We start from the raw sequence: 26,027 nt of genomic DNA on the forward strand, positions 1-26,027 counted from the left end.
TTTGAGACCCAGCAAATGAGGTGAATGGTACCAGTAGAGAGGAATTGACAGAAAAGCCTGTGAAGGTGGGTATAGATATACTGTGAAGAACATTTTAAACAGCACTGTACACCCCCATGGTGAAGAAGAGTTGAAGCATTTAAGCCAGGGTTGACATATTCCAATATGCATATTAGAAAGTATAAAATAGGGGGCTTAATAAAATGAGCTGAGATGGTGAACCACAGTGACCATTAAATTCAAGGCACTTATTAGATATCATAAAGAGTATAAAAAATGTAAATGATACACATGTCACCACAGAGTTTTTCATCTTATGTCAAAACTCTTTCGGTTGCAAGGAAAAGAAAGCCAATTCAAACAAACCTTAGCCAGAAAAGCAGAATATGTTAATTCACATTACTGAAAATCATGGGACAGATGACTTCAGGCAGAGCTGGATCCAGAAGCTCATTTGATGACATCGAGGCTCTATCTCTCTCCATCTCTGACCTCCTCTTTTCTGGAATCACTTCGGAGAATGTTCCTTCATGTTGCAGCGAAGACGGCCAGCAGCAATTTTTGAACTTGGTTTATCTGTAGAATAATCCCAGAGAAAAGAGCATTGCCTTTCTCCCACCACCCATATTATTCTGAAAAAAGACCTCTGATTGGTCTTGCCTATACATGCCCAGCCATGGACCAATTACTCTGTCTGCAGGGAAAGCATACTCTAAATAGCTTAACTTAATTATACACCCACTTCTTTATCAGGAAAAATGCAGCCAACCTCATGTGTTGGAGCATTTCCTAAAATAGAGAAATGACAGATTTCCTGAAGTAGAGAACAACAGTTAAGCAAATGTATCAGGTCTCCATCGCATGAGCATACAAATCACCTGAGGATGTTATTAAAATGCAGCTTGTGATTCAGTAGTACTGGGAGGAGGCCTGAAATTCTGCATTTTTAAAAAGCTCCTAGATGATGCTGATGCTATTGGTCCATGGAGCACATTTTGGGTAACAAGGCACTATACTATTTATTGGGTAGCCAAGCTGAGCATGTGAAAAGATAACCATAATAATAAAAAATGCAAGTGGTGATTCAAGATGATGATAGAAGAGAGGTAAAAAGATGATTGTCGAACAAATTGCAATGACAATGGGTACCCCACAGTAATACAAAAAATAATTTCCTCTAGGATACATTAAAAACCTCCATCTGTGGTCTGCAGTTAACCTGAGATGTTTTGAAGGGGTCATGAGGTCAAAACTGTTTTCATAATAATACTAAGATGTTACTTGAATCTTTTTCCTATGCTGACATGATTGTAAAAAAGCAATGATAAATCAAACTGCCGGCACCTTGAACAGTAGTGATAATTTTATCATGAACATGCCCTCACCTTATTTAAAAAGGAAGAAAAAAAGAAATGTTAAAAAAAAGTCCCCAATGAAGCAGAAAACCTGTTAATTCATTAAATCCCAATCCTGAATTTTATTAAGTATTTTTAACATTCTGTGTAGTGAAATGGAGATTATGTATAAAACATTCTGCTGTATGATGGTTGTCAAGAGGAAAAATACTTGTGAGATTGAGTTACAAGCTCAAGTAGCCACTTTTTCATGGAACACATTTATTACTTGAATGACTGGCAGATTATAGTTATTCTGACTTTGGCATTTGCATGTTTTCTTAAAAATGAATGAATGAGTTGCCTACTTCAAAAAAATTGATAGCTTTTATTCTTAATAATAACATCAGAGCTTTCCAGCAAACATTAGAACTTTGAAAAATATATCCCCATGATCTTGATGGTATCTCAATTCTTAAAAGCTTTCATGTTAAGATTGATGGTATATTAATAAATGTGGTTTTAAAATTGCTATGTAACCATTTGGATGGTTTAAATGATCAGTGAGTCAAATTTTCCAAATGGCCAATGCACAATGATGCAAATTTATTTATAGGTGAAAAATCCATTGGAAGTGCAAGACAGACATATAGACATTGCTACAATATGTACTAAAAATACATTGATGTGGTTCCAGATTCCATATTGCAACTAAACTTTAAGAAACTGTCTCTTTCCAGGTTTAGTACCAAAGAAGAATATCCATAATTATCTTAAAACATGAGTAAAAAGTGCTCTTCTCATTCCAAAATACATATCTGTGAGGGCCAGATTGTCTTCACATACTTCAACCTAAACATATATTGCAACAGACTGAATGCAGTAACTGATATGAGAATTCAACTGTAGTCTTTGAAATCAGGCATTAGGAAATTAGCAAAAATGTGAAACAATGCCACCCTTGTCACAAATGATTTCTTTTTGGGCCTTGGAAAACATAGTTATTTTGTCAAACAGCTATTTCATTTATTTCAGTATGCATTTGGTTTAATATTATTTTTAATAGCATTAAAGTAGAAATATTTACAATTTTTTCTAATTAGGTAAAAATTTTCTAATTAGGTAAATGTTTATTGGTATAATCTGCATAAATCAAAGCTCTTTGGGATTCCTAATAGTTTTTAAGACTGTAAAGTGGTCCTGAGACCAAAATGTTTTTGAACTACTGGGCAAGGCTAATCAGAAAAACCTGAAATTGCCAGGTTTTTACTGCCTTTTAATTATGGAGTATATTATAATAGCACAAAAACCATGGGTCCTTACTCCTTGAATAAGCTTCCATCATCTAGTGGGCTGTTGTTAATCTTTTGGATAAGTTATTTAGAATAGACCCTGTGCTTTTAAAGTATTTCAGACAAAAAATAAAAAATAAAAAAACAGAAGTAAAAAACTAAAAAAATAATACCCACAAATAAATATAATTGGTGTCATTTAAATGCCACTGGATATAATACAACATTAAATGTTTGTACCTTTATTTAAAATGTGATTCTTCAAAATACAATTTATAGATCAAGTCTCTCACATTTCTGAAATAAATGCTATTTGGCAGGGGCTTCTGTTTGTCCCAGTTTTCTTTCTTTCTTTATCTTCTTCTTTCCCTCCCTCCCTTCCTCCTTCCTTCCCTCCCTCCCTCCTTCCTTTTCTTTTCTCTTTCTTTCTTTTCTTCCTTTTTCTTTCTCTCTCTCTTTTCTTTTCTTTCACTTTGTTTTCCTAATGCTTTTTGAGATGTCAAAACACACTTAAATAGTTGTTAAGAGTTGGTCCTCATTTTTCAGTACTTCCCTTTCCCCTTTCCTTTAATGCTAAACTAAAGGTTGGATCACTAGAGGGTTGGTTGATAGATAAATTCTGTGCAAGGTTACCATCTCAGAATGAGGTTATAAAGCTTATTATGTCAATAGTCATATTTCTTCCACCTGAAAACAAAGCTTCAGAAAAAGAAAACTTTAGCATTCCCCATAGCAAGATTTGCACTACTTGCTATTTATCACATATTATTCTAGACACCTTATAAATGTTGACACAATCAAACCTCTTAATAATATTATGAACAATCTATGAAGACATTGGAAATGAGTTAAGTTACTCATTCAAGATCATATAGCTATTAAGTGGTAGAGAGCCCTGGCAATCTGACTCCAGACATGTGTTCATAGCCAAAGACATGATGCTGAATTAATGTGTTGGAGATTATTGAAAAACTAACATTTCAAATGAAGAGTTGCTTAATTTTGGTGGGAATAATCTTAATTAGGATTTACTTGTTCATTGGACATATACCCTGTGCTTGTAAGACTTCCAAGAAGAGATTCAGGAGAGGTTTATGTCACGGGAGATACAATAATTTAGAGTTGGTAGAAATCTAGTAATGCTCCTCAAACATTGCCAACAAAACTCCAACCAAAAGTATGCAAAAGTGTGCAAACCTTCGTTCTCTGTTACAAATGACAAAATGTCTTTGAAATTTCATACTTTATCTTATGTTTTTGAATTTTACATATTATAACACTTAAGTATGAAAATCACGTTTTAAGTTGCTCCTCATTCAATAAGTATCCAAGAGATCAACTGTCACAAGCTTTTGTAGCTTGTAGTGGCTCCTGGCACATTGTACCAGTCTTAGCTAGAGAAACCTAGCTCCATAGAATACTTTTGGAAGACCATGGAGTATTTGTTCTTCTGTGTCTCCTCTTTGTGCACTACTGCTAAGGCACTCTATATCAGCCAGAAATTGGTTGCCCATCTCTAAATTAAATGTTAAGAAGAGGGCTCCAGGTGACAAACTGTGTATGCTAACTAGGTTTAGTGAAGTCATCCAATGGTCCTTCTTTACCTCATGCCAGTGGTTGCAGTATCAAAAGTCTAAAGAAATTAGGTAACTTGAATGAATGAACTAGATCAGGTATGCATATTATAGGAAATATTGGAGACTCAGCTAAATGGAGGGCGCATGTACTATTTAAAGTGAGATGCAGTGCACATTTCCAGCCCACTAAGAATGGGGGTCAGCTTGCCACATGTTTTGATATTTAACAAATTAGAGAAACAATTTAAATTATTATTTAAAATAAATATTTTTATTTTGGTAAAAAATTCAATTTTATAAAATATGTGGACAACCAAACAAGTTTCAGACCTCTATGTTGTATCATCTTTCAGTAAAGATAATGCCATCTATGTTGCACAATTATATGTCTTTGATCATTAAGTAAATACTCTTAGGCTGCATGTGTGTCAGGGAAAGGGTGAGAAGAGAAACTTGTTTTCTGATCATCTTAAGGTTTTTGTTTCTGCCTACTTACAAGTCCCAGGAGGAGAATGAAGTTGTCTCTTTTCAAATACGATAAAGAATGACCTCTTTAACCTGTTTATGGCATCATCCTCTGAGGAACATACATGTCCTTTGTTCTCTCTTGAATGGAAAATTGGAACAACTTTTCCCCATCTTCTGAAATGTTCTCTGTATGTTGAAATAGTTATTCAGGCTCTCCTTGTTTATGTTTTTGTTTTTGTCAGACAAAATAACTCCAAATCCTAAAGTATTTCTTTAAAAATTTCTTTTTCTCCAACTTTTTAATTATTTTCATAGTAGAACCATGGACCCTCTTCAAGTTTCCCTTATCTTGCTTATAACATGGTCACTCTGGAACAACTTGTTCTCATAAAAGTTTAGCCAAAACTAAACAGGAAGAGAACATTATTTCCAGTTACATTTTATGTCTTGGTGTTATTTTCAAACAGCATTGCATTTCTGACTGATATGTAACTTATAATCTGCTACAAGCCCTATATCATTCCCACTCTATTTATGCATAGCCAGTTCTTTCTTTTTTTCCCATAATTTGTAACTTTAACTGCCTTATAATTCATCTTAAATACTTTCCTTTATGGTTTTTTTTCTCTATTCTGTGTCCAGAATGCTGGAGCTTTAATGGCTATACCTACATGGTGCCCAATACATAATAGGTGGTTAAGACAGGTTTAATGAATGAAATAACTAAACTATGATTTAGGCAATATATCCCACAAGAATGTTTATTGGCTTTAACAGAATATAGGTTTATTGAATCTAGTAAAATCTCTAGCAGTACCTTTTTCCATACTTGACCAAAGGTCTGCACTCTGTCTAGAGAAAGATCTTTGTTTAAGTTTTGGCTCTTGCTTCTTATTAGCTATTTCCCTTGGAAAAATCATTCAAATTCTCAGCCTTTGTTTTCTAATAATAGCTACCTTTACAGTTATTGTGACGTTTATATGAGATATTGCATGTCAAATGCTTAAAAGTATTCTTGGTACATAATGAATTCCCCCCAAAATGCTAACTTATAAGTACCCAAAGCACTATATATGGATAAACTAAAGAGGGGAATGTTTTCCTCATCTCATGTTTTCCCTTTTGAAAGGTTTTATGCTGGAAATTATTCTTAGACTCTTAAGAATTCTTGTTCAAGGTATTCTCGCTTGATACTTAACTTTCTCATCTTTCTTCTCAAAATGAATGCATAGCACACGTTTAGTCCCAGAAAATACTCACTACAAAATTATAAGACTTCGAAATGAGCAGTATCATCATTTTTTCCCAATTATTTTGAGATAACAGAAAAGAGATAAGAATCTAAATGGAAAGTATAGCCCACTGATGCAATAAAATAAATGTATAACTGCTATTGAAATACTTCAGAGAAAAATAAAATATTTGAGAATTCAGTGAAGAGGGATGGTACCTTTGGAAAAAAAGGAATCAGGTCTTACACAGAGGGTGTGTCCAAGGAGATATAGGGTCAATGTCTCTCGGGTGATGATGGCAGAGATGGTAGTGATGATGATATAAAAGAGTTACCATAACACGGATTAGAGGGCTTGGCCACTACAGGAACAACAGAGTATTAGATATTCCAGTGAGTATCCGACTATAGCAAAGCTTTAGGAAGTAAAAGTAAGAGGAAATGACAGTTCAGAAGTGATTCACAGCAACATGAAAATAACAAACTGACAGACTTCATGGATGCTAAAATTCACAATTTAAAAATGGCCACCTGACACACATGCCTCAGCAGATGTTGTGGTTTAAAGTGAAGATTTATAGTTTCTTTGGCAGGAAGTGAGTTGCTCAGGGAAGGATTTCTGTAAGGCTTCTTAATTGTCATCAAATGACAGTATTTAGGGATGGTATTTTTTAGCACAAGTTGCTATAAGGTGGAAACTCACACAAAGTTTATGTTAAGCTTAGGATTCATTATGATGATTTTCAAAATCCAGGTGATCTTGCAAGGTGATTTTCATTTTCAGTCACTGTAGAACATGATTTCCTACTCAGAAGGACTTCAGAATTATGGACACACTGAATTTTATTTTTACGCCTTTCTAGTTTTACATACACGGGAAAAATGGCCATTGACCTGAGACAAATGAAAATCAAAAAAGCCTAGAGTTACCACTCTTATTGTTAGGCTTATTCTTGGATTACATTTTTTTTTCGTATTGAGAAGTACAACACCCTTAAAATTATAATGTACCAATGGTCCTAACATTTGGAGAGACAAATTGCATGTGGATCCACTTGGGATAATTGTGTATGCAAGTGCCTGGAAAAAGAGTGAAACTGAAACTAGTTTAAGAATCAAATTGCAAAATTTTGTTTTGGTTCTACTATTCATTAGCTGTGTGTCATTTGCTAGGCAAATACTTTGAGCCTCACTTCTCCCTTTAGCTAAATGGGAATAATTTCACAGTGGCTTTTTGATAGGACAAAGGCAATAATGCAAGGTCATTGAAAAACCACAAGGGTTGACCAAACATACATAAGGCACTACTATTACTAGCTACTAATACTATTTCTACTGCTGTTATTACTGCTTTCGTAACTGCTGCCACCATCACTAACAGCATTACTTTCATCTTGAGTTTGCTTTGAGTAGCTATTTCTTATTCTGGGTTTGAAGATGAGTAATATATAGATATACTACATATATACTATATTCCTCTGATACCTGTATAATTAAAACAGAGGTAAAGATAAGGTAAAACATAGTAATATGCTTACCATATTTACTTTTAATAAAATACTTGTCAATTATAAAAAAGGGTCAAAATAACACAAAATTATGATGTAAAAAGTGAAGTATTTGAATAAATAAACAGAGGGCTATTTTCTGTTATCCTTTCCCAGTTCCATTCCCTAGAGGTTACCCAGTCTATGTGTTTTCAGTGTACTTCTCTCAAGGCTGGTTGTTTCAGGAATGAAATAAGTCCATCTTGGATGTAAACACTGTTCCAGATGTGCAAGTCTATCTTAAAATATTATCATTAACAAATAGATTGTCAGTGCTTGTTATTCACAAAGTGGAGTACTGGATACACTGAGAAGTGTGGGTTTTCAGCTTTCCTTTTTGTTAACCTTTGTACCGGCTATTGTTTTCTTCTATCTATATTCACCATATGGCGTCACTCTTTTTATTTTAAATAGATTTTCAGCTCTAATCTCACAGTTCTAAGTTTTTAATTTATTTCCTCTGGAATGTGTTCCTTATCACATAGAGTCACTGATTTCAGTGATCCCATATACCTCAGTTCCTTTTCAGGTTGCCTAAAGGGAGTGAATAGCATCTGTTTTAAATGGAGTGGCTGGAAATCTGAGTGAAAGACAGGATCAGGTAAGCAGGTGCTGAAATGGGTCAGCCACAGATTGTCTAAGTTTTGCGGGGTTGGGATAAAATATGGTTTCTGATATTGGTATGACTAAGATTATATATGGCTGGCACAGGTGAGGGCATAGAAGGGTGCTGGACCAAGAAGACATAAAAACACACTTTAACTTAAAATTATAGCTTAAATCTTTCTCCATGTATATTTAAATGACTATGCAAGGTCAAGAATATGCTATAATTGCCCTAACCATTTACCATTGTGCATTATATTGGTTCCAATATTGTGCTATGAATAATGGCTGCAAGGAACACTTTTGGGCATACCCATCTCTTCATATTTGTACTCTTTTTCTTTAGAACAGGGTCCCTAGGGTAGAAGTTCAAGTCAAAGGATATAAAAATTGTAATGGCATAGTTATAATTTTTATATCACCTAACTAGCAGACCACAACAATTTAACTCACAACAGAATGCTTAAGACAGCCTGTCTCATGAGTTCCTTCTCCACACCCCACCCCCTGCAGATTCTTCTTTAGTTAATCTCTGCTAATTTGATAAAAACAAAAAAGGGATTGTGCTCCCATTTTCTTGATTGCTGTGTCCGTTAAATATTATTATTTCTTACTTTGCGAATTGCTGATTGGTATGGAAATCCTCATACAAACCTTAATAATTTGTTTGACCTCAATCCATTGTGATACTTATTATAATATTGTTTCTAGTTTATTTTTGCCTTTTAATTTGAATTATGTTTCATTTATAGAATAACAATTATTTTATGAGAATATAAACCAAAAATAAAATTCTAAGCTCCCCCACAACTGACTAACTAGACCTCTCTTCTTGGCCAAGGGCATTCCAAAGGTAACCTAAAAAACTAGTTCAGGCCATGATGGGAAGTGGAGGTCAGACATGCCTCATTATACACTCCTCCTTGTGGAATTCAGGCACCATAACTGACCAGCATTGACATTAAAAAGGAGGTCTCAAGACTGATAAAACCGAATCTTCGTAGCAATGGCACCAAATTCCAATCTGACTCTAATATTGCATAACATGACAGATTACAGGCTCTGAAAAAAATCAAAGCATTTTACCCCAAAATATGTTTATTTGACATATTTTTAAATAACCCTTCAAAGCTGTTGGAATCAGGAGAGTAGAGCACCTTTTAAGGTCTAATAAGAAGGCATTTACCATCTATGTCTCTGAAGCCTAATAGCTGGACATTTCATCTGCCTAATAAGAACCCTGGCTTCCACAATCTCCCTTATCTTAACTCCAAGCATTCCTTTCTGCTGATTTCAAATATTTAGACCAAACAAATCTTTCAACCATTTGCCAGTCAGGAAATCTTTGAATCCATTTATGAACTGGAACATCCACCTCCATCCCACCCCTGCTTTGAGATGTCCTGCCCCACCAGGCTGAACCAATATACACCAACATGTATTGATTGATTTCTGCCTGTAACCTCTGCCCACTTAAAATGTATAAAATCAAGCTGTGACCCAACCTTCTCAGGACCTTCTGAGGCTGTGTCATGGACACACTCTAAAACTTGGCAAAACAAATTTCTAAACTGATAGAGAGTTTAGAAACCTCAGATACTTTTTGGCTTACAAAATCAAATAAATTATTTTTAAAATTATGTTATTTCTATTAAACAATGTAATAAATTAAAGATAATGCAAGATTATTTAATAATTCTGAACTACTCCTAGTAATATTATTATTGCTATTACTAGTGCTACTACTACTAATGCCACCACCACCACCACCACCACCATCACCATTTTCATTTGGCCTATACAGAACAAAATGTGAACGTCTGTCTTCATCTTCCCCTGTCTCCCAAACCCAAATCTGAGATAACTGCTAACAGTTTGATGTATATCCTTTAGAGCTTTTCTTTTATATGAATTTGCAATCTTCTTTGCACATGCCCTTCTCATCCTATCAGTCATTGATCCCAGTGGATGCAACCTTCAAAATGCATCTTTAATTTCCCATGTGTTTTTGTTTCCAAGCCACTTTTATGGTCCAAGTCATCACCATCTCTTACAATGGCCTAAAAGTGGCTCCCAACTTCAATTCTGTCTTCTCAACAATGCATTATTTTCACAGTGGTCCGCAATGATCATTTTAAAATGCACTTTCCTTTAAAGCCATGGAGTAGTTTTCCATTACAATTAGATTAAAACACACATCCTTAACCAGTTTATAAGGCCCTTCAGGGACTAGCTCCTGCCTGTTCCTCCAGTTTCCTGCATTACCTCTTTTCTGCTTACCAACACTACTTTTATTTTTTATTTCCTTGAAGCTCTTTTCTCACTCAAGCCACATACTGTTTCCTCTCTTCAGGATGTTCTTTCCTCCCTATTCTCTTTGCCTAACTAACTCCTACTCATTCTTCACATTAAAGACTGCTTTTTCGGATTTATGTTTTCTCAGTTTCACAAATCTAAATTACATTTCTCTTTTCATACTTTGAGCTTTTCGTTGTAATGGTGATATCAATTATTAATAAACAATCATTTGTGTGGTTGTTTACTTAAGTCAACAATTTGTCCTCCTCAGTAGACCATAGCTCTATGAAAGCTAAGACATGGTCTCTTTTTTTTTTTTTTTGGACAGAGTCTTACTCTGTCACCAGGTGCCAGGCTGGAATGCAGTGGCGCGACCTCGGCTCACTGCAACCTCTGCCTCCCGGGTTCAAGCAATTCTCCTGCCTCAGCCATCCAAGTAGCTGGGAATACAGGCAACCGCCACCATGCCCAGCTAATTTTTTTGTATTTTTAGTAAAGACGGAGTTTCACCATGTTGACCAGGATGGTCTCGATCTCTTGACCTAGTGATCCGCCTGCCTCGGCCTCCCAAAGGGCTGGGATTACAGGTGTGAGCCACTGAGCCCGGCGTGGTCTCTGTCTTATTCACTTATTTGTAGTGGGTAGAGAAGGTTACTATCTAGGATAGGGCACCAGGAAAACCCCTGAAGTGCTGAAAATGTTTTAGATCTTCATTTGAGTTGTAGGGACAGAAAGGTGTGATACCTTTCCTCACTCATCATAAGGGTCAGAGATGATACTTCTATAACAAAAGACAAGTTTACAAAAGAAAACCATCAATTTATTTAATCAAAGTTTTCTGTGACACAGAAGGAAGCCTGCAAAAATGAAGACTCAAAGACCCGAGGGGAAACTTGATTTTTGTGCTTAGATTGGGGACAGCCATGCGGAAAGCTGATCGGACAAATGGGTATGATCGAATTAATGGTGATAGACTCAGGGTAGGAACCCAGCAAGGCCTATTTGTTCAGATTCTCCTTGGCTTCTCTGCATAGCATCCTTTCCTCCTGGGTATGGGGCTGGACTCCTCTGGAATGAGGGTTTTCAAAGGAGAAGGGAGAGAGTAACTTTTCTAAGTTTTATGACTTGCTGTGGAGGAGAGGGCTTCTAGTTTCTATGATTTGCTTTGGAAAGGGAAATTCTGGTTGCTTTGACTCACTTCTGGGGAGAAAGAAGTGAGAGACAGCAGGGCAAGAGAAGGTCAAAGAGAACTTGCTTTTGAGGCCCTTCCAGTGTTCTTCAGTTCAAAGTGCTCAGCGTGTCAAAGTGCCATACTTTTAGAGTGTCATTTTCTGAGCCCCACAGAGCAATGGTTACAGAAATGATGACATTTATTTTTATTTGTACATGAATATATAAATTTGTAAAAACTCTTAAGGTTTGTGAAATTTATCATATATACCTATATTATTAATATTATATATATTCATCAAGTAATCAAAGACATACCCATTTCAAATTTTCATAGTAAGTGCCAGATTGTGCTTCAGAAGCTATAACAACTTATATTCGACCAACAGGATGTGAAGATACTCTTTTCCAACAATATGACAAGCTAAAGGCAGCATCTCATTGGTGCCTTAATTTGCTTCTTTGATTGTTAGTAAAATTGAACTATGATAATATTTTCAATCCATCTGGGACTTATTTCAGTATACAATATAAGAATTAAATTTATTTTTTTCATCCTGTTGTCCTAGAACCATTTATTGAATAATCTTTCCCTTTCTATTTGATTTGTTATGCCATTAATCTTTATCATATTTTATGATGTCAGTGGCTTTGATAATATAATACATTCTTGTATATTGTAGGATCCATTTCTAAGATATCTATTCTCATCTATTCATTTGTCTCTTTATTATTGTACTAGTGCCATGCTGATTAAATTAACAGAACTTTTAAAAAGTCATCCTCATTAATCTTCTTTTTAAAATGTAAAAAGAATCCTGATGCTTTAAATGATGTCTAAAATGGTTTCCTTAAGTTAAAAAGTACCCACTGAGATTTTAATTTGCAATTCATCTTAGGTTGGGTTCCTCTTCAGGGAAACAGATGCTGAGATGGAGATTGCATGCAGGAAGCTTATTTGGGAATCTCATGGGAATGACACCTGTAAGAGAGGAAAGGATGAAAAGGGAGACGTTAAACTGTGATGGATTTACAGGGAGCTTCAGCTGACCCCACAGGGAGCTCTGAGGCTAGGATAGTTCTTCTGAATTGAACGGAATTAAACAAAAGAGCTACAACTACTAGTTAATGGATACAAGCTACCTCCAAGAAGAGGGTGTAGCAGGCAAGGCCAAGGGCAGTTTCTGGAAAGGACTCAGCTGCAAGCTATCAGTAGCCAACACTCTCAGTCTCTGGAAATGAGTGCCTTGATCTTGAATGGGGATATGGGCAGTGCACCACAGCACCCACTTCACAATTTTTACAATCCTGCTTGCTTGTCCAGGAAAATAATTAGCTTTCCTGTTTATTCAGTATTTTATATTTTAAATAACTTCCTTAGGCTAAAAATACAAAATAAAACCATCAGAAAAACTGAGTAACTAAAAAATTGAGTGCAATGAGTAATAGATAAACATAAGCTCAGTAGACAGGAATCATGCACCCAAATCAACAAGAGACCATAGCAGAAATAAATAATCTTTTACTCAATATTATCAGAAAGTATAATGTGATTCTTAGAAATATATATAATGCATTACTTTTTTTCCCTTAGATTTTTCCAAACCCTTTCATCCTTCTTGAGCTATGAGTAAACTTCGAGAGCTTCCTTTCATTCTTTTTCTTCCTTAAACTCTGCATCTTTTGACATAGCTGACCATCAAATGCAAAATTTGTGTGTCCAGATGTCTCCTGAATATCTCTTTCATCTTAATAGACTCATTATTTACGCCCCCCCCCACACACCAAACCTGTTTGTCCTGTATGTTCTCTTCAGGGCCATCTCCAACTCTTTCTCATAGCCTACTTTTAGTTTGTGGTCAGGATCTGCCACATCTACCTATTAGGGGTTTGAAACTGCTTCTCATTTTTATTCTTGATGCTATAAGCAAAATTAAGATCAGTATTATTTCTTACCTGGGGTAATGCTGTAAAATCCTGTTTTCCATGTCTCGAATTGTTTCCATGTGTCACCACATATATCAGACAATACCATCATCGACACCCAAGTTCAAATATTTTGATGACTACTACTCCAGAAAAAAAAAGAATCTAAGTTTGTTCACATGGAATTCAAAGCCCTGCATATTCTGGACCTCACCTATAGTCTTGGTCTGTAGCCCAGATTTACCATATTGCTTGCCTTCTCATGCTTCTTGCTTATATTGCTTCCCTGTGTCTCTTTTATTTGTTATAAATGTAATTTTTCTTCTGTCTCTCCCCAAAGACATTGTATTTATTTTCAAGACCCAGTTCGAATGCTACCTCAGTGAAGAATTCTTGGATTCCCACAGTAGAAACGAATTGTGCATCCAAGTGTGTTTTGCTTATGCCCCTCTTGCAACATGTATCTTGTGTGTGTATATACTTGTATGTGTGCCTCCCTGACTACATTGAGTTTTGGAAGGCAGAAGCTGTTTATTTTATTCATCTTTGTATTCTTCACAAAGCCTGGTTTAGCCCAATTCTTTGTTGTGTGAAAAATATGGTTGTGGAATATAATTTGGATGTCTAAGGCAAGGATGTAATTGTTTCATTCATCCTATACTTACTGAAATGCATTTAGAGCTGTGCTGTCCAATATGGTAGCCACTAGCCACATGTGGTCATTGAAATTTAAATTAATTAAAATAAAATGAAAGGAAAGACCCAGTTCCTCAGTCATACTAGCCACATTTCATGTGTTCTAGCAGCCACACAGGGCTCATGGCTACCTCCCATGATGACCACTGCAGATACGGAACATTTCCATTATCACAGAAAATTCTACTGAACAGTGCTGCTCTAAAGGATTTACATTAGAATGCTTTCAGTTGCAAGTAACAGAATTCCCAACTCATCTTCAGCTGGGCTCCTCAAAAGCAGACCCTGAGACAAGGTTTTGGGCTTATGCAATTTATTTAGAAGGTGACCCCAAGATCAAATAGAGCACATTTTTTTGGAAAAATAAAAGTAAGAAAATGAAGGTAAAAGGGCTAGTAAATGTCACATTAATATGCAAGTTTCTACAGTATGCAACGGGGACTCATTTGGAATCCTCTGAGAAAACTAGCTTCAGAAATGTCCCACCAGGTGTGGAAAGGCTTAACCCCCACCTCCACAAAATCTCCTTCTCTATTGTTTGAGGATGGGGGAAAGGGGCTTAAATTCCTCCTCCCCGACTTTGGTACTGCAGCTTCAGGAAGAGAAGAAGAGGTGCAGGTGTTCGAGGCGGAAAAATGTCAGAGTGCTAGAAACTATTGCAGCAGCAGATCATCTCAGGATGGCAAAGAGGATGTGTTGGTGCATCAGCAGACTCTTCTACACGTCTCAATAACCAAAATCTACTGCCTCACATAAAAAATGTACGGAAAAAGGAAAACTTAATGTCTGCTAATTCAGTGGCTTAATGATGAAGGGCCCTGGCTTGGTAGTTCTGCAATACTCTTGAGTTACTGCCTGACATCATCTCAATTTGTCTGCAGCTCTTCCAAACATTACAACTTCAGAAGTAAATATTCCAAGGGCAGGAATGAGTGAATTCAGGTTTGCGGTCTACTATAAAGAGTAAGAACAAGGGCCGGGCGTGGTGGCTCAAGCCTGTAATCCCAGCACTTTGGGAGGCCGAGGCGGGTGGATCACGAGGTCAAGAGATTGAACCATCCTGGTCAACATGGTGAAACCCCATCTCTACTAAAAATACAAAAAATTAGCTGGGTGTGGTGACGCCTGCCCGTAATCCCAGCTACTCAGGAGGCTGAGGCAGGAGAATTGCTTGAACCCAGGAGGTGGAGGTTGCAGTGAGTCGAGATCACATCACTGCACTACAACCTGGGCAAACAGTGCATGACTCTGTCTCAAAAAAAAAGAAAAGAAAAGAAAAAAAAATTCTGGCTGGGCGCGGTGGCTCAAGCCTGTAATCCCAGCACTTTGGGAGGTCAAGGCGGGCGGATCACGAGGTCAAGAGATCGAGACCATCCTCGTCAACATGGTGAAACCCCATCTCTACTAAAAATGCAAAAAATTAGCTGGGCATGGTGGCATGTGCCTGTAATCTGAGCTATTCGGGAGGCTGAGGCAGGAGAATTGCCTGAACCCAGGAGGCGGAGGTTGCGGTGAGCCGAGATCGCACCATTGCACTCCAGCCTGGGTAACAAGAGCGAAACTCCGTCTCAAAAAAAAAAAAAAAAAAAAAAAAAAGAGAGAGTAAGAACATTTCTAAAAGCGCTGCAGAAGACTTCCTTTTGTGTCTCTGAGGTCAAGACTGAATCATGTGGCCATGACAGTGGCAGAGTCATAGACTCATTGTGATTGGTTTGAACCCATCGACATTCACCTTTTGGGTCCAGGGATTCGTGAGCATGATACTCCCCAATATCTGAACACAATAGGCTTCTGTTGGCAAAGAGAAGAGAGTGATGTGTCTGCCCTGTGTAAGCAAGAGTATGTCCCAGGTGTAGGCAGAAACTTTTAAGAAAAATATCAACAAACTCAAGAGAATCTGAGAAAAAATGACCAGGATTTCCAAGGCCTAGAAACTTCATTGTATTTTGAATAAAGGAACCAGGCACAGTTGGAGCTCTGATGTCATTACACCACTATTAACCAACCTGTGAACTTCTCTAATAAACAGAGGTAAAAAGGGTATTATGGTTAGCTATCATTAAATATTTAAAAATTAGCATTGGTTGATAGATATATTTAATTCTGTGACGTACCAGGGGCTATAGCTGGGACCAGTGTGAGAGTTACATTTTTTTTTCATATATTGAACAGAGAGTTCTCCTTAACAATTAGAGCTGAATTCCATTAACAGTTTGCATTCCAGTAGTGCTTCATGTTTCAAAGTATCATTTAACTGAACTATTATTAAGCTCCTATAAGGTATAGTATGTAAATAGTATTATATCTATCTTCCTTATGGAAATAATGAGGTTCAGGAAGTTTAATGATTGCTTGAGATCATGGAGCTAGTAAATGGCAAAGATGTGATGCACACTCAAATTTTCTGTCCCTCAAATACTGGTATTCCTGAGTCATTATAACTACCTGGATATTTAAAATGTTTTAGGTAATTGAAAATAGCTTTGTAATAGACCTGAATTTGGCTATGGTTCTATTGCTTTATTTCTTATTACAAGCAGTCTTGTTCCCAGGAATGCCCATCATTAGCCACTTCAGTCCTCTCTCCCCTGTTATCTTCCTACCTTTCCTTCCTCCCTCCCTCCCCCTTCCCCTCCCTCCCCTCCCCTCTTCCTCCTCCCCCTCCTCCTCTTCCCTTCCTTTCCCTACCCTTCCCTTCCCTTCCTTTTTTTCTGCTTGAGATGGGCTCTCACTTTGTCACCCAGACTGGAGTGCAGTGGTGTCATCATAGCTCACTGCAACCTCAAACTCTAGGCCCAAGTGATCCTCCCACCTTAGCCTCCTGAGTGGCTGGGATTACAGGTGTGTGCCACCATGCCCAGCTAATTTTAAAATTTTTGTAGAGATGGGGTCTTTCTATGCTGCTCTGGCTGATCTCAAACTCCTGGGCTCAACTGATCCTCTTCTCTTGACCTCCCAAAGTGCTAAGATTGCAGGTATGAGCCACTATGCCTGGCATAAAACCACATTTCCTATTGTCCCTGCTGCTGTATTTCTATATCCTGCAGATTCTGCTTGTATTACCTTTAGTGGAAGATGTTTTATTTGGTATTAGTCATTATGTACATTTTTACCCCTCCCAGTGTATACTGTATGGTAATCTGATTTGTGAACAAATGAAAACATAGTACAGGAAATAGATTTTCCTTCTCTTCTTGGACATTTTGAATTTTCTTTTTCTCTTTCTTGGTGTGTTCTGGTTTATTTTATGATTCATTGAAACATAATAAATTTTCTCCTTCTTTTCATTTATATTAAATAGTAAGGATTACCATTGCTTCTGTTACATGGTCCTCACAGGGTAGACGTCAGTGTCTTCTATATACCCTGCACTCAGTGAAATTCTCTTCAAATAAATTAGGATATTCTATTTTTAGATGTGGAATCTCTTTATCCAGTTCTGGATGCTGCTTTATGGCTCGATTTTTTAAGATTACTGCAACCATACTGTTTCTTTAGTTTTTGAGATGGAATTTTTAATATCCACCAGAGCTTCAAGCTTTGCATGATTTGAAGCAGCTCATTATACTCAGATAACAAAAGGCCTTTGCATCTCAAATATGTTTGACATAGAGTGTTCCTTCAACTACTCATATGGGTAACTTTTGAGCCAGCGATTGTTGATACTATACTGCTCACTTCAATATGTGTTGTGGCTACTCCAAAGAATACCAAAGAATTTTTACCTCCAAAATTATTCAAAATGCTGCTAAAAAATATGGGTTTTGTAAATACTTTTCAGTTACTGCCACGGTGCTTGTTTGTTTCCTAGTGTTTACATTGGTCTGCTATTTCCTTCTAATTGGTGCTTTATTTTGTAGAAACAAAAATAATAACTTAGATAATAGCAATATCTGACAGTTACGGAAATTTTACTGTGTATGAGTCATGGTTCCAAGCACTTTCCATGTATTAACATAAAAACTTTTTCAACAGAATACTACTGTTATCCTCATTTTACAGATTTGAAAACTGAGGCACAGAGAGCTTGAGTGAATTATGCTGCCACACAGCTATAAAATAGTGAAGCCAAGATTGCCCCCTAGGTATATCACTATACTTAAAAAAGAAATGTTAATAATAACATTTTCTTTTTAACATTTAACATTTTATTAACATTTATTATTGTTATTATTACAACATGTTCTCCAAGTTGGAATCCAAATTGGAAAGAGGACAGTAAAGCACAAAGGAAACTCATTTCTTGGAATGTATTAATGAATTTCTTCATTCTCTTCAGACAATTTCTGAGTGTTCAACTTGGATATTTAAGTACTGGTCAACTTTTAATATTTTACGTCTATCTCCATATCTATCTATTATCTATCTATCTATCTCCATATCTATCTATTATCTATCTATCTCCATATCTATCATCTATCTATCATCTATCTATCTATCTCCATATCTATCTATCTATCTATCTTCATATCTATCTATTATCTATCTATCTCCATATCTATTATCTATCTATCTCCATATCTATCATCTATCTATCTCCATATCTATCTATTATCTATCTATCTCCATATCTATCTATTATCTATCTATCTATATCCATATCTATCTATCATCTATCTATCTATCTATCTATCTATCTATCTATCTATCTATCATCTTTCTAAAATAAATTGTTAGAATGGGCATTCTCAAGTGAACCCTCTGTATAGACTCTAAAATCTTTGATGTTAGAAACTGTTGCTTATGAACTCACCATTTTTGGGTTAAATTTTCTGTCTTATTTTTTAATTGAGGGTAAGGGCTGACTTGACCTGTCTTTGAAGGAAGCCTAAACTAGGAAGTAAAGGCAAGTGAGGGGAATAAAACTATAATAGCTGTGATGAAAGGATTCCTCGTAGCTGTAAAAGCAAAAAGACTCATGAATAAAGGAGATAAAAAGTTTAACTCAGAAACACTAAAAGATAAAAGGAGTTTAAATATTCTTATATGAGAAGAAAAAATAGGAATGCTTGGAAATAAATGTCAATCTATAAAATCAGAAATTAGGATTCGTTTTTGTAAATCAGAGGAAAAGAAAACCTACATGTCTACATACATATTCATATGTCTACACACACAAGCACACACACACAAAAGAAAAATTGGAGTCAATACTATTTTATCATCTTTCCTCAGAAAAATGATGGAAAAAAAGAAAAAGTCAAAGAGATGAATGAGAAAAAAATGCAAAACAACAAAAGGAAAACAAGAAAAAATTGTGATGGGACAATATTTCTATGATTTTTAATGACTAAATGCCACAGATATGCAAAATGTGAGAGGAAGGCAGAGTTGAGTCGTTCTCACAGCTGGCTATTGAAGAAAAGGCTGTAATGTTTCTTTATTATGACAATTGACCAGCCAGATAATTTATGATTCAGTAAGTTACGGGTGTGGGAAATGGAGTGGAAACATACAAGGAACTCGGCAAACTGTAAAACTGCATTGGCTTTATCAGTGGACTCATGTTGAGTTCATCTAGTTGATGAACATCCTTATCAGCCAGCATATATAAATGACTTATGGGAATAATATTTCAAGGCATAATGACACAGCTATATCTAGTATTCTTCTAAGATCTGGGTTATTAAATATTAAATATCAAAGCTGTAAATTATAGTAGCAGCTTTATATAACTAAATTAAATTCAAACAAAACCTAATTTCCTTAATCATTGGCTGTAATCCTCCAGGAACATATGCTATTAACTGAACTACAAATGACACAGAAATTGTATGACTTCAGTTAAGTTATTTGATATCAAATTCTAATCCAGGGCAGACTTCTCTGTAAATCTCCTACAGGGATTTTAATACCTCTGCAATCATATTGGTTTTTTACAGAGTAACTAATCTTTTCATACTCTGATTTCTTGCTTCTTTATTCAATTTCTTTTTTCTCTCTCTCTTTTTTCTCTCAGAGCATATTCTAGGTCAATTTTTAAAACAAACTTCTTATGGAATTTAAAAATTTTTGTCCAGAGTTATCACCACACTTATTTCAACCTGGGATTTTGCACACAGAACTAATTAAACTTAGCCAAAAGTATTTATAGCTCCAATTAACTCTTTATGGCCATGGATGTCAGTGCAAACCCAAAATAGTAAAAAATTGATTAGTCTAATTTGGCTCCTTGTCCCCGTGGCCAAATGTCTAATCATGGAGTTTGTTCAGTGATGGAGTGTATTGTGGCTATTATAATTCTGAACAAATGGCTGAGGTGAATTAATTTTGTTCTCTTCTTGGCTAACTGTCCATTTTTTGAAAAGTTCATTATGGTGATAGAGTAAATAATTTATCATTTAGAATATAAAACTGCTTGAAAGTAAAATTTGAAAGGGAGGGAAATATCAAATCATATGATAAGGGTGTACACAACAGTAAGAAAATAAGAGTCCTGGAGAAAATGGATGCCTGGGAGATTTGGGCTTCTTTTCATAACCAAAGTAAACAGTGGTATGAGGCATGGGGAGATCAGTCTTGATAGATTCTTAAAAGAAGGAGGGTAATGATTTCAGGTTTTAGTATTGAGTGTCAGGCTGCCTGAATGTAAGGACAAAGTAGTCCAGACCTTCCTTGAATCTAATAAGATTCCCAAAGGAGACAGTTGCTTTCCTGGAGAGCAAAAGGTGATATCTATTCCCTTCTGCCCTTCTGCACCTATTTGGTAGAAAGTCTTTTTTTTTTTCTTCTTAAGAGTCAGCATCTTGCTCTGTCACCTAGGCTGGAATACTGGAATACAGTGGCATGATCACAGCTCACTGCAGCCTCAAACTCCCGGGCTCAAGCAATCTTCCTGCCTCAGCCTCCCTAGTAGCTGGGACTACAGGTACACATCCCCACTCCCAGTTTATTTGCTGAAGACACTTACATTTTCTGTATCCCAGACTTCTCCAGCCTTAGGGTCTCTCCCAACTCATTTCTGCTTGCCTATGTATATCTTCACTTGGATGTCTAATAGACAGATCAACATGAACTTGACTCTTGCCACAGTTGGGGTTTCACCATGGGACAGCTGGCATACTCAAAAGGTTTAATTGAAAGTTTAATGAAAGCCAGGAGCTGTGGCTCATGTCTGTAATCCTAGCACTTTGAGAGGCTATGACAGGCAGATCACTTGAAGTAAGGAGTTCAAGACCAGCCTGGCCAACATGGCAAAACCCTGTCTCTACTACAAATACAAAAAATTAGCCAGGCGTGGTGGCATGTACATGTAATCTCAGCTACTGGGGAGGCTGAGGCAGGAGAATTGCTTGAACCTGGAAGACAGAGGTTGCAGTGTGCCGAGATCATGCCATTGCAGTCCAGGCTGGGCAATGAAAAAAAAAAAAGAAAAAAAGAAAGTTTAATTAGGTACATTTTACCATGGTGTGCGCAGAATTATAGGAGCCCATAGAAGGTGTTAAAGCATCCTAGGATTAGCAACATTGAAAGCTGTCATCCCCTTTAATCTTTTAGAGAGAAGCAAAAGGAACCCAGAGAAATCCTGAACCTGTAGAACAAGGTCCATCCAATTGAAGCAGTCATTCTAGAATGCAGGGACTGGCAGAACTGCAGTGAGACAGGGAGGGGTCTAAAGGAATAAATTCTCTTACTAGTTTCTTATTCAGCCTCTTACTGGTACCTCATATTACCTTATGCCATTTGAAATCAGATGATAGGAGCATACCCCAGCCATAAAGCAGAGCAGAGAAGTGTGGGAAATAGGTGTGTGCATGTGCACACATGTTGTTTGTGAAGGTGGGGGTGGGGGTTGGAATAACTTGTAGTATTACCAATCCCCATTTTCCAAATAAACACACACATCTCATTCTTTCTTCGCCCTTCTCCATCTCATCAAAAGGCACCACTATACACTCAGCTGCTCATGTGAAAAAATTACAAAAGGAAAAAATTTTTTATTCTTTTTCTTTCTTTAATTTCCCATATTCAAACCATTACCAAACCCTGTTGGTTCTCTGCATCTGGGCTGCCACATCCTTATGCAAACCACCATATTTCTCCCTTGGATCATATCAGGAACACCCTAATTCTATTTCATTTTTTTGGCCTTACTCCTCTCCTACCTACCTCCCTATCTTTGTTAGGAGGGACTTTGTAACTTGGTGGTGACAAGGAGTTTTCACAGTCCAAACAGCTGTCAATAAAGCAATATCCCACTTCATAATTTTATTTCATATGTTTCTCCTGGGAATGAGGCCACTGTAATAACTGTTCATTCACAATTCTAAGCCCTGCAGATCCATCTGTGAACAAAACAAAGTCCCTACTCTGCTGGAGTTTACATTCTTTTAGGAGGAGACAGATGATAAACAAATAAGTGTAAAATGTGCCAGGTATTGAAAACTATATTATGGAGAAAAATAAATCAGGCTAAGCAGATAGTGACTGATGTGCTATTTTAGCAGGGAAGTCCTCGCTAATGAGGTGTTTGAGCGGAGCCCATGAGCCAGGAGTTCCAAGCAGAGGAAGAGGAGCTGCTAAGGTCCTGATGCAGGATCATGCTTGGATCTTATGAGGAAGTGTAAGACTTCTGGCCATGCAGAGTGAGCAAGGCAGAGAGTGGAAGTGAGGGATCATGATCAAGTGGAGGCTTTCAGACCATGAAAGGGATTTGGATTTAAACTGGGTGTGATGGTGAGCCAGTAGAGGGTTTGAAGGATCAGTGGCAGGAGCTGTGTCACAACTTTAAATCATCACTCTGGCTGCTGTACAGATAACTGAGGTATAGCTGAAGACTGAAGTAGGGATAGGCTCATGAGTAGAGAGACTAGATAGGAGGCTGTGGTTATAGGCTAGATGAGGCCTGGATTAGAGGGATAACAGTGGGGTGATACGAAGCTTAGGATTGAACATATGTCTTGAAAGTAGAATTTGGTAATGGGAGGCAGGAAGTAGAGGAGTTTGAACTGTGGGGGAAGGAAGCTGGCCATGCTAGAATGTCCAACTCATAACTCAATATGCTGTGGTAGATTTTGTGTGGTCCGACTTTGATTTATTGTAAGAAATTTTTAGCTAATTGCATGCTGTATATTTTTACCTGTGACTAAATTTTCAGTCAGTTTTAAAGCTTCTTGAATCTGTCTTAAAAAGTAACACTGGGTCAGGTTCAGTGGCTCACGCCTGTAATCACAACACTGGGAGTCTGAGGTGTGCAGGTCACCTGAGGCCAGGAGTTTGCAACCAGCCTGGCTAACGTGGTGAAACCCTGTCTCAACTAAAAATACAAAAATTAGCCAGATGTGGTGACACGTGCCGGTCATCCCAGCTACTCTCCTCGGGAGGCTGAGGCAGGAGAATCGCTTGAACCTGGGAGGTGAGGGTTGCAGTGAACAGAGATTGCCCCATTGCACTCCAGCCTGGGCATCAGAACAAGACTCCGTTAAAAAAAAAAAAAATTAATGTCTGGTAGCTTCCTCCCTACTGTTTCCATTCACCATTCCTCCCTTCTTTTGCCACCAGGAGTTTGGAAATCTGTTGTTGTTATTGTTAGAAGGGTACCAACTTGATAGAATCTAGTAATATGGTAGAAGCCAAGTTGATATATTATTTTTTAAAAGGCTCTATAGGAAACAAATGCAGCACTGGTATAGTTCTTAGGATTTGGGGCTTGTAAAAAAAATTCTATGTTTTTCTTACATTGGAGGCTTTGAAAAGACGAAGCAGTAAGAACAACAGTCAATTTCATGCTCAATACAAAATATTACGAACTGAAAAGATCTGTACCAGAGACTTCAAAGAAAATATAAAACACACACACACACACACACACAATTTTAAAGGCATAAAGTTTACCTCTTCCATTAGGTAATTTGTAGACTCCAAATAGCTTGAACCATTTCTGTGAAGTGTCCACAATTTTCTGAAGAAAGTTACTCTTCAAATCACAACTACCATTCAATAAAAAGAAAAGAAAAGATATTGTCATGATATTTGTGCAATATTTCTGCATTATCAACTTTTGATTCAGAAAAGGGGGGAAGGGGAGAAACCTTAGTTTCCCCAAGGAAAGTCTGTACCAATCTATTAAATGAATCTAACGTTGCACCTTTTGGAAAGTTTAGAAATTGTTTTACAGAAAAACTGTATTCCTTTTATTTTTAGCTTCATAGTTCATCTCCAAGGTCTGTGAACACAGTGCAGTGAAAAATGGAAACACCTTAGTATTGCTACGGACCACCCTTTGTTTGAAATTTCTCTTGGACTTACAGCACAAAGGTGTTATATTGGCACACATGAAAATATTAGATAACACTGGGACGCGTTTCAAGAGGTCGCTTCAACTTTGTTAAAATAAAAAATAGTGTTACTGAAAGAATGAAAACCACCTTGTTACAAACATAAAGGGCCTTGCAACAAATTAGGGTTCTGAAAGTTGGTTATGTAGTATAAATTAAAGCACACACACACACGCACGCACACACACACACATGCACACACACACGCACACACACACGCACGCACACACACACATGCGCACACACACACGCACGCACACACACATGCACACACACACATGCACACACACACGCACGCACACACACACATGCACACACACGCACGCACACACACATGCACACACACGCACACACACACATGCGCACACACACACACACACACACACACGTCTTTGTTACTCTGGTTTAGCTCCTAGGCATTATTGGATGCAAATCCCCCAAACTTAAACCAAGTCTTTTAGAGCCTTGATGTTGAGATGATAGTATAACCAGGCCATGGTATCTGCTACTCTTCCTTATAGCCAAAGGTGATAAATGAAAAAGGGAACATCTTTGCTAGTTAGGGAGCAGTGTCTTCCAGGTTAAGGCTCTAGGTGTAACTGTGTTTTCTACTAGAATCTCCAAATGAGCTTTCGAAAGTGTTTCTTTATTATAACAACCTTAAACGTTTGGTTATATCAGTACCCAATCCCTATCTTACAACCTAGGTCCCTCACTAGAATACTACCTAAAGGAAAGGACAGCACGTGCCTTTTCCTCATTATATTTCCAAAGTTCAGCATATGGTAGACACTCAGTAAAAATTCGTTGACTATTCTCTGTTCCAGACATCTCGCTTCTATTGACAGGTTCATCATGCAGCTTTTGAAACATGATGAAATCTTCCCCTAAGACATAAAGGAATTTATATCAGCCCTCAAAATACCCAAGAACATATGTCTTCTGATTTCTTTTTAGAAAGAGCCCTATTTAAGTCTCTGTCCAGCCTGGAAATTAAACAGAAAGGTCTAGAACATACACACAATAATTGGACTGATGTACTTTAAATAAATTCCCTCTTCTGTGATGGTGAGAAATACCCCAGGTAGGGCTTTAGTCATTGTATTACACAGCTTGGCTACCATAAGAAGGTACCATAGACTGGGTGGCTTAAAAAATAGACATTTATTTTCTCACAGTTCTGGAGACTGGAAGCCTGAAGATCAGGAGCCAGCAGGGTAGGTTTCTGGTAAGGCCTCTTGTCCTCACTTGGAGAGGGCTGCCTTCTTGCTGTGAACCTGCATGGCCGTTCCTCTATGTGAGCAGGGAGAGAGAGACCTCTAGTGTCTCTTCCACTTTCTATGAAAACAGTCTGATTGGATTAGGGCTTCCCCCTTATGACCTCATTTAAAACTAATTACCCCCCTAAAAGCCCTGTCTCCAAATACAGTCATGTTGTGGGATAAGGCTTCAATATATAGATCACGGAGGGGAGACAAAATTTACTTTATAACATTCTGCCCACGTACTTAAGATAGGAGACATTAAGAAGAGGCCATCATGCAAGGACTTTGCATCCATCCTCTTCTGGGGAAAGGGTTAGTGCAGTTACGCTTGTATATAGGA

The 26,027-nt window shown here is 37.2% G+C and overlaps 1 long non-coding RNA gene across 1 annotated transcript in view; it reads right to left on the reverse strand.

Annotated features, from left to right (window-relative positions):
- Window positions 1-1,255: 1,255 nt before the first annotated feature.
- Window positions 1,256-26,027, reverse strand: part of LOC144578500 (uncharacterized) — a 38,629-nt gene continuing 13,857 nt past the window's right edge. The window contains exons 2-6 of the long non-coding RNA XR_013524397.1: window positions 23,980-24,074; window positions 12,395-12,505; window positions 11,518-11,553; window positions 9,991-10,204; window positions 1,256-1,385 (exon numbers count right to left, since the gene is read on the reverse strand). This is a non-coding gene — a long non-coding RNA (uncharacterized LOC144578500). The remainder of the gene's footprint in view (window positions 1,386-9,990; window positions 10,205-11,517; window positions 11,554-12,394; window positions 12,506-23,979; window positions 24,075-26,027) is intronic.

This window comes from Callithrix jacchus, chromosome 12 (assembly GCF_049354715.1).
Source record: "Callithrix jacchus isolate 240 chromosome 12, calJac240_pri, whole genome shotgun sequence".
In the NCBI taxonomy this organism is placed as follows: domain Eukaryota; kingdom Metazoa; phylum Chordata; class Mammalia; order Primates; family Cebidae; genus Callithrix; species Callithrix jacchus.